Raw genomic sequence first — 10,686 nt, 5'->3', positions numbered from 1 at the left:
CCATTCCACATTCCATTCTCTTCCATCGCACTTTCCATACCATTCCATTACATTCCACATTCCATTCCTACCCATTACACATTCCATTCCTTTCCATTCCACGTTCACTTCCATTCCATTCCACATTCCATTCCATTGCATTCCGCATTCAATTCTTATCCATTACACATTCCATTCCTTTCCATTCCACCTTCCATTCCATTCCATTCCACGTTCCATTCCATGTTCCATTCCATTCCATTCCACATTCCATTCCATTTTCCATTCCATGTTCCATTCAACGATCCAATTCACGTTCCATTCCATTCCATTCCACGTTCCATTCCATTCCATTCCAAATTCCATTTCATTCCATTCCACATTCCATTCTACATTCCACTCCATTCCTTTCCTCGTTCCATTCTACATTCCATTCCACATTCCATTCCATTCCATTCCACATTCCATTCCACAATCCATTTCATTCCATTCCACATACCATTCTGTTCCAATTCCTGTTAACATTCCATTCCTTTCCTTTCCATATTCCATTCCATTCCATTGCACTTTCCATTCCATTCCATTCCTCATTCCATTCCACATTCCATTCCCTTCCATTCCATTCCAAATTCCATTCCATTCCATTCCATTCTAAATTCCTTTCCATTCCAATTTCTAATCCATTCCATTCTACATTCCATTCCACATTGCTATCCATTCCATTCCAAATCCCATTGCATTCCATTGCACCATCAATTCCATTCCACATTGTATTCCATTCCGTTCCACATTCCATTACATACCACTTTCCATTCCACATTCCATTCCATGTTCCATTCTACATTCCGTTCCATTCTATTCCACATACCATTACACATTCCATTCATTTCTATTCCACATTCCATTCCACGTTCCATTCCACATTGCAATACATTCCATTCCACATACCATTCCATTCCACTCCAGGTTCCATTCCATTCCACATTACACTCCACATTCCGTTCAATTCCATTCCACATTCCAATCCATTCTATTCCACATTCCATACTACTTTCCATTCCATTCCTTTCCACATTCCATTCCACATTCCTTTCCATTCCACATTCTTTCCATTCCATTCCACATTCCATATTCCATTCCGTTCCTCACCACATTCCATTCCATTCCATTCCACCTTCCATTCCACATTCCATTCCATTCCATTCCACATTCCATTCCACATCATATTCCATTCTATTCCAAATTCTATTCCACTTTCCATTTCACATTCCATTCCACATTCCATTCCATTCCATTCCGTTCCACATTGCATTCCATTACAGTTAACATTCCATTACATTCCATTCAACCTTCCATTCTACATTCCATTCCATTCCATTCCAATCGATATTCCATTCCATTCCATTCCGAATTCCATTCCACAATATATTTCACTTTCCTTTCCATATTCCATTCCACTCTCTATTCCACTTTCCACTCCACGTACCATTCCATTCCATTCCACATTCGTTTCCATTCCATTCCACATTCCATTCCATTCCACATTCCATTCCACATTCCATTTAATATTCCATTCCATATTCCTTTCTATTCCATACCAGATTCCATTCCTTTCCATTCCACATTAAATTCCAAATCCATTCCACGTTCCTTTCCACATTCCATTCCTTTCCACTCCTTCCCACATTCCAATACATTCCACTTTCCATTCCATTACATTCCACTTTCCATTCCACATTCCATTCCGTTCCATTCCACATTCCATTACACATTCCATTCCATTCCACATTCTCTTCCATTCCATCCCAAATTCCCTTCCATTCCATCCCACATTCCCTTCCATTCCATTCCACATTCCTTTTCTTTCCATTCCAGTCTGCATTCCATTTTATTCCATATTCCATTGCATTCCATTCCACATTCCATTCCTTTCCACATTCCTTTCCATTACATTAAACGTTCCATTACACATTATATTATTCATTCCATTGCATTCCATTCCACATTCCATTCCATACCATTACACAATCCTTTACATTTCGTTCCACTTTCCATTCCATTCCACGTTCCATTCCATGCCACGTACCACAGCACATTCCATTCCACTTTCTGTTCCACATTCCATTCCACATTCCTTTCCATTCCATTCCACCTTCCATTCCACTCCAAATTCCATTCCACATTCCATTCGATTCAATTAAACATTCCATTCCATTCCATTCCACATTCCATTCGACATTCCTTTCCACATTCCATTCCATTCCATTCCACATTCCATTCCATTCCTCCATTCCACACTCCACTCCATTCCTCGATTCCACCTTCCTTTCCATTCCATTCACATTACATTCCACATTCCATTTGATTCCATTCCTTATTCCATTCCACATTCTATTTTGTTCCACACTCTATTCCATTCCATTCCATTCATTTCCACAATCCATTCCACTGCATTCCACGTTCAATTAAACATTCCCATCCATTCCATTCCACATTCCATTCCATGCCCCATTCTATTCCAAATTACATTCGATTCCATTTGACATTCCATTCCACATCGCATACCATTCAATTCCTCTTTCAATTCCACATTCCATTCCATTCAGTTCCACACTGCATTTCATATTCCATTTCAAATTCCATTCCACATTCCATTCCATTCCATTGCATTCCACATTCCATTCCATTCTTTCCACAGTCAATTCCAATACATTCAAGATTCTATGCCCTTCCTTTCCAATCCACATTCCATTCCATTCCATTTCACATTCCATTCCATTCACATTCCATTCCACATTGCATTCCGTTCCATTCCATATTTCATTCCATTCCATTGCACATACCATTCCATTCCATTCCGTATTTCATTCCCTTCCATTCCATTCCACATACCATTCCATTCCTTTCCATATTCCATTACATTGTATTCCACATTCCATTCCATTCCATTCCATTCCATTCCATTCCTATTTCCATTGCTTTCCTTTCCAAATTCCATTCCATTCCATTCCAAATTACATTCCATTCTATTCCACATTACATTCCATTCCATTCCACATTCCATTCCATTCCATTCCACATCCCAGTACATTACATTCCACCTTCCTTTCTATTCCATTCCGTGTTCCATTCCACATTCAATTCCACATTCCATTCCTTTCCATTCCACATTCCATTCCTTTCCACTCCACGTTCCTTTCCATTCCATTCCACATTCCGTTTCATTGCATTCCATTCCGTTCCACATTCCATAGCATACCACGTTCCATTCCACATTCCATTCCACATTACATTCCATGTTCCATTCTACATTCCATTCCATTCCATTACACATACCATTCAACATTCCATTCAATTCCATTCCATATTCCATTCCACATTCCAATCCATTCCATTCCTCACCCCATTCCATTCTACTCCACATTCCATTCCGTTCCATATTCCATTCCACATTCCATTCCATTCCACACTCCATTCAATTCTGTTCCATATTTCATTCCACTTTCCATTCCTTTCCATTCCAATTTCCATTCCACATTCTTTCCATTGATTCCACATTCCATATTCCGTTCAATTTCGTTCCACATTCCATTCCATTCCATTCCACACACCATTCTCTTATATTCCGCCTTCCATTCCACTTTCCATTCCATTCCATTCCTCATTCCATTCCATTCCATTCCATTCTAATTTTCATTCCATTCCATTCCACATTCCATTCCATTCCATTCCACATTGCATTTCATTCCTTTCCATTCCATTCCACGTAGCATTCCACGTTCGATTCCATCCCATTCCACATTCCTTTCCACATTCCTTTCCATTCCATTCTACTTTCCATTCCACGTTCCATTCCATTCCATTGCACATTCCATTCCACATTCCATTGCATTCTATTCCATTCCATATTCCTTTCCATTCCATTGAATGGAATGTGGAAAAGAATTTGAAATGAAATTGAATCCATTCCACATTGAATTACATTCCATATTCCATTCCATTCCATTCCACATTCCATTCTATTCCATTCCTCATTATATACCACTTTCCATTCCATGGAAAGGAATCAAATGGAATATAGAAAGTATTGTGAAATGGAATGTAATGGAACTTGGAATGGAACATAGAATGGAACTTCTAATGTAACATAGAATGAAGAATGGAATGGAATGAAATGTGACGTGTAATTGAATGTGTAACGGAATGTGAAATGGAATGGAATGGAACGTGGAATGTAATGGAATGGAAAGTGGTATGGAATGTGGAATGGAATGGACTAGATTATGGAATGCAATGTGGTATGGGATGAGGAATGGAATGGAATGGAATGTGTAATGGAAACTGGTATGGAACGGAATGGAATGTGAAAGGGAATGTGGAATGCAATATGGAATGGAAAGTGGAAGAGAATGTGGAATGGAATCTGGAATGGAATGTGGAATGGAATGTGGAATGGATCTTGGAATGGAATGGAATACAAAGTGGAAGCAACGTGTAATGGAATGGAATGGAACATGGAATGGAACGTGGAATGGAACGTGGAATGGAATGTTGAACGAAATGTGCAATGGAATGTGGAATGGAACGTGGAATGGAATGTGGAATGCAATGTGGCATTGAACGTGGAATGGAATGGAATTGAAGATGGAATGGAACTTGGAATGGAATGGAATAGAAATTGGAATGGAACGTGGAAATTAATGTGGAATGGAACTTGGAATGTAAACTACAATGGAATGTGGAATGGAACGTGGAATGCCACGAAATGGAATGTGGAATGGAATGTGCATTGGAATGTCGAAAAGAACGTTTAATGGAATGGAATGGAAAGTGGAATGGAAAGTGGAATGTAACGTGGAATTGAGCATGGAATCGAATGGAATGGATAGTGGAATGGAAACAGGAAAGGAACGAACTGGAATGTGACATGGAATGTAAAATGAAACGTGGAATGGAATTGAATGGAATGTGGAAAGGAATGTAGAATGGAATGTGGAATGGAATGGAATGGAAAGTAGAATGCAATGTGGAATGGAATGGAATGGAGTGGAATGTGGAAAGGAATGTGTAATGGAACGTAGAATGGAACGGAATGGAAATTGGAATGGAATGTGGAATGCAACGTGGAATGGAATGGAATTGAACGGAATGGATTGTAGAATGTAATTTGGAATGGAATGTGGAGTGGAGCGAGGTATGGAACAGAATGGAATGTGGAATGGGAAGGAATGGAATGTTGAATGTAACGTGGAATGGAATGGAAAGGAACTTCGAAGGTTACATGGAATGCAACGTGGAATGGAAAGTTGAATGGAACTTGGAATGGAATTTGCAATGGAAAGTGGAATGGGACATGGAATGGAAAGGAATGTAAACTGGAGTGCAACGTGGAAAGGAATGTAATGGAACGTTTAATGGAACGTGGAATGGACTGTGGAATGGCATGTGAAACGGAATGTGGAATGGATTGAAATGGAATGTGGAAGAGAATGTGGAATGGAATCCAAGCCAATGTGGAATGGAATGTGGAATGGAATGTGGAATGGAATGTAAAGTAATGTGGAATGGAAAGTGGAATGGAACGTTTGCAATGTGGAATGGAATGTAATGTAATGTGGAATGGAATGTAATGCATTGTGGAATGGAATCTGGAATGGAATGTAATGGAATGTGGAATGGAATGTGCAATGTAATATAATGGAATGTATAATGGAACGGAATGGAATTTGGAATGGAATGTGGAATGGAATGCAGAAGAGAAAGCTGAATGGAATGGAATGGATTGGGAAGTGCAATGGAACTTGGAATGGAATGGAATGGAATCTGGAATGCGATTTGGAATGTAACATGGAATATAATGTGGGATGGAATGGAAAGGAATGTGGAATGCAAAGGAATGCAATGTTGAATGGAATGTGGAATGGATTGGAATGGAATGTGGAATAGAATGTGGTGTGGAATGGAATGGACTGTGGAATGGAATGGAATGGAATGTGGACTGGAACCTGGAATGGAATGGAATGGAACGTGGAATGGAATGTGGAATGGAATGGGGAATGGAATGTGGTATGAAACTTAGAATGGAATTGAATGGAATTTGGAATGGAGTTTTTAATGGAATGTGGAATGAAATGTGGAGTGGAACGTGGAATGGAACGTGGAATGGAGTGGAATGGAACATGGAATGGAAAGTGGAATGGAAGCAGGAATAGATCTTTGAATGGAATGGAAAGGAACGTGGAATTGAAGGTTGAATTGAATGTGGAACGGAATGGAATGGAATGCGGAATGGAATCTGGAATGGAATGGAAAGGAATGTGGAATGGAATGGAATGGAATGTGGAATGGAATATAACGGAATATTGAATGGAATGTGGAGTGGCACTTGCAATGGAACGGAGTGTAATGTGGAATGGAATGTGGAATGGAATGTGAAATGGTACGCGGAATGGAATGAAAAGTGAAATGCAACATGGAATGGAAAGCAATGGAAAGTGCAATGGAACGTGGAACGGCAAGTGGAATGCAATGGAATGGAACGTGGAATGGAATTGAATGAAACGTGGTATGGATTGCGGAATGGAACGTGGAATTGAATGTGCAAAGGAATGTGGAAAGGAACGTGGAATGGAATGGAATGGAAAGTGGAATGGAACGTGGAATGGAATGGATTGCAATGTGGAATGGAATGTGGAATTGAATGCGGAATGGAACGGATTTTGGAATGGAATGTGGAATGGAATGTGGAATGCAACAGAATGGAACGTGGAAAGGAATGTGGAATGGAAAGTGGAATGGAAAGTGGATATGGAATGGAATGGAATGTGGAAAAGAATGTGGAATGAAATCGAATGGAAAGTGGAAATGAATGTGGAATGGAATGGAAAGGAATGTGGAATGGAATGTGGAATGGAATGGAATGAGGTGGGGAATGTGGAATGGAATGTGGATTGCAATGTGGAATGAAATGGAATGGAATGTAGAATGGAATATGGAATTGAATGGAATGGAATGTCTAATGAAATGTGCGATGGAATGGAATGGAATGTTGAATGCAAAGTGGAATAGAATGTGGAATTGAATGGAATGGAATTTTGGATGGAATGTGGAATGGAATTGAACGGAAGGAGGAAGGGAATGTGGAATGGAATGTGGAATGGAAAGTGATAGGTAATGTGGAACAGAATGTGGAATGGAATGGAATGGAATCTGGAATGGAATGTGGAATGTTATGGAATGGAATGTGGACTGGAATGTGGAGAGGAATGTGGAAAAGAACGGAATGGAATGTGGAAAGGAATGTGGAATGGAACGCTTTATGGAACGGAATGGAGTGTGGAATGCAATGTGCAGTGGAATGTGGAATGGATCGTGGAATGTAAGGGAATGGAATTTGGAATGGAAGGTGGAATGGAATGCAGACTAATGTGGACTGGAATATGGAGTGGCATGTGGAATAGATCGGAATGGAATGTTGAATGGAATGTGGAATGGAACGTGTTATGGAACGGAACGGAATGTGGAATGCAATGTGCAAAGGAATGTGGAATGCATCATAGAAAGGAATGGAATGGAATGTAGAATGGAAAGTGGAAGGGAATGGAATGGAATGTGGAATGGAATGGAATGGAATTTAATGTGGAATAGAATGGAATGGAATGTGTAATGGAATGGAATGGAAAGTGAAATAGAATGTGGAAAAATAGGTGAAATGGAATGTGGAATGGGATGTGGAACTGAATGAAATGGAAAGTGGAAAGGAATGGAATGGAATGGAACGTGGAACGGAACGGAATGGAACTAGCAATGGAACGTGTAATGGATCATGGAATGGAAAGTGGAATGGAACGTGGAATGGAATGTAGGATGAAATGGAATGGAATGTGGTATGAATCCTTGAATACAATGGAATGGAATGTGGAAAGGAATGTGGAATGGAAAGCAATGGAATGAGATTGTAATCTGGAATGGAATGGAATGGTATGTGGAATGGAATGGAGTGGAATAGAATGGAATGTGGAATGGATTGGAATGTGGAATTGAATGGAATGGAATGAGGAATGGAATTTAATGGAAAGGAATGTGGAATTGAATGGAATGCAATGTGGAATGGATCGGATTTGAATGTGGAATGGAATTGAATGTAATGTGGAATGAAATGTGGAACGCAATGAGGAATGGATTGTGTAATGGAATGGAATGGAATGTGGAAGTTAATGGAATGGAATGCGGAATGAAATGCAATGGAATTTGGAATGGTAAGTAGAATGGAATGGAGAGGAATGTTGAATGGAATGTTGAATGGAATGGAATGGAAAGTGAAATGGAATGGAATGGAATGCGGAATGGAATGTGGAATGACATGGAATGGAAGGTGAAATAGAATGGAATGGAATGTGGAATGGAATTTCGAATGGAAAGTGGAATTGAATGGACTGGAATGTGTAATGGAATAGAATGGAAAGTGAAATAGAATGTGGTAAAGAATGTGATATGGAATGTGGAGTGGAATGAGAAACAGAATGAAATGGTACGTGGAATGGAAAGGAATGGAAAATGTAAAGGGATGGAATGAAATGGAAGGTGGAATTAAACGTGGAATGGAAAATCGAATGGAATGTGTAATGGAATCTGGAATGGAATCTCGAATGGAATGGAATGGAATGTGGAATGAAATGTGGAATGGAATGGAATGCAATGTAGAATGGAATGCAATGCAATGAGAATGGAATGTGAAATGCAATGGAATGGAATGTGGAATGGAATTTGGAATGGACTGTGGAATGGAAAGTTGAATGGAACGGATAGGATTCTGGAATGGAATGTGGAATGGAACGTGCAATGAAATGTTGAATGGAACGGAATGAAATGTGGAATGGAATGTGCAATGGAATGTGGAATGGAAAGGAATGGAATGTGGAATGTAACGTGGAACGGAATGTTGAATTGATTGTGGAATGGAATAGAATGGAATGTGGAATGGAAGGAGAAATGCAATGAGAAATGGAGAGGAATGGAAGGGAATGTGGAATGGAATGTGGAGTGGAATGGAATGGAATGCGCAATGGAATATGGAATGGAAATGAAAGGAATGAGGAATAGAATGGAATGCAATGTGGAATGTAATGTGGAATGGAATGGAATGGAATGTGGAATGGAATGGAATGGAATGTGGAATGGAATTGAATGGAATGGAATTTAAACAGAAATAGAATGTGGAATGAAATGTGAATTGGAATGTAGAATGGAACGAGGAAAGGAATGAATTGGAACGTGGAATGGAATGGAAAGGAATGGTATGGAATGGAACGTGGAATGGAACATGGAATGGAACGTTTAATGGAAAGTGGTATAAAATGTGGAATAGAATAGAATGGAATGTGGAATGGAATGTGTAAAAGAAGGCAAAGAAAGAGAATGGAATGTGGAATAGGATGGAATGGAATGTGGAATGGAATGTTGAATGGAATGTGGAATGGAATGTGGAATGCAATGTGGAATGGAACGGAATGGAATGTAAAATGGAATGTGCAATGGAATGTTTTATGGAATGTGGAATGGAACGGAATGGAATGTGGAATGTGGAATAAGAAATGTTGAATGGAATGTGGAATGGAATGTGGAATAGAATGTGGAACAGAACAGATTGGAATGTGGAATGGAATGTGAAATGGAACGAGGAATGAATCGTGGAATGGAATATGGAATGGAATGGAATGGAATGTGGAATGGAATGCGGAAAGGAACTTGAAATGGAAAGCAATTTAATGGAATGTGGAATGGAATTTGGATTGGAATGGAATGTGCAATGGAATGTGGATTGGAATGGAATGGAATGCGGAACGCAATGTGGTATCGAACGGAATGGAATGGAATGTGGAATGGAATGGAATTGAATGTTGAATGGAATGTGGAATGGACTGGAAAGGTATCTGGAATGGAATGTGGAATGGAATGGAATGGAATGGAATGGAATGGGGAATGGAATGGAATAGAATGTGGAATGGAATGGAATGGAATGTGGAATAGAATGTGCAATGGAATGCAATGGAAAGTGGAATGGAATGGAAAGGAATGTGGAATGCAATGGAATGGAGTGGAATGTGGAATGGAGTGTGGATTTGATGGAATGGAATGTGCAATGGAATGGAATGGACTGTGCAATGAAATGTGGAAAGGAATGTGGAATGGAATGGAACCAAATGTGGAATGGAATGTGGAATATGAAGGAATGGAATGCATAATGGAATGCAATAGAATGTGGAACGGAATGGAATGGAATTTGGAATGGTAATGAATGGAACGTGAAATGGAAAGTGTAGTGGAAAGTGGAATGGAATGTGGAATGGAATGGTATGTGCAATGGAATGGAATGGAATGCCATAAATAAAGGGAATGGAAGTGGAATGGAATGGAATGGAATGTGGAATGGAATGGAATGGAACGGAATGTGGAATGGAATGTAATAGAATACAGTGCTATGGAATGTGGAATGGAATGGACTGTGGAATGTAAGAGAATGTGGATTGGAATGAAATGGAAAGGAATGAAATGGCATGGAATGTGGAATGGATTGGACTTGAATGTGGAATGGAATGGAATGGAATGGAATGGAATGTGAAACGGAATGGAATGGAATGTGGAATGCAATAAAATGTGGAATGGAATGAAATGGAATAGAATGGGGAAAGGAATGGAATGGAACGG

This window comes from Pongo pygmaeus, chromosome 17 (genome assembly GCF_028885625.2).
Source record: "Pongo pygmaeus isolate AG05252 chromosome 17, NHGRI_mPonPyg2-v2.0_pri, whole genome shotgun sequence".
NCBI classification, from domain to species: Eukaryota; Metazoa; Chordata; class Mammalia; order Primates; family Hominidae; genus Pongo; species Pongo pygmaeus.
The sequence above is the reverse complement of the archived record's forward strand: the minus strand, read 5'-3'. Positions refer to the sequence as shown.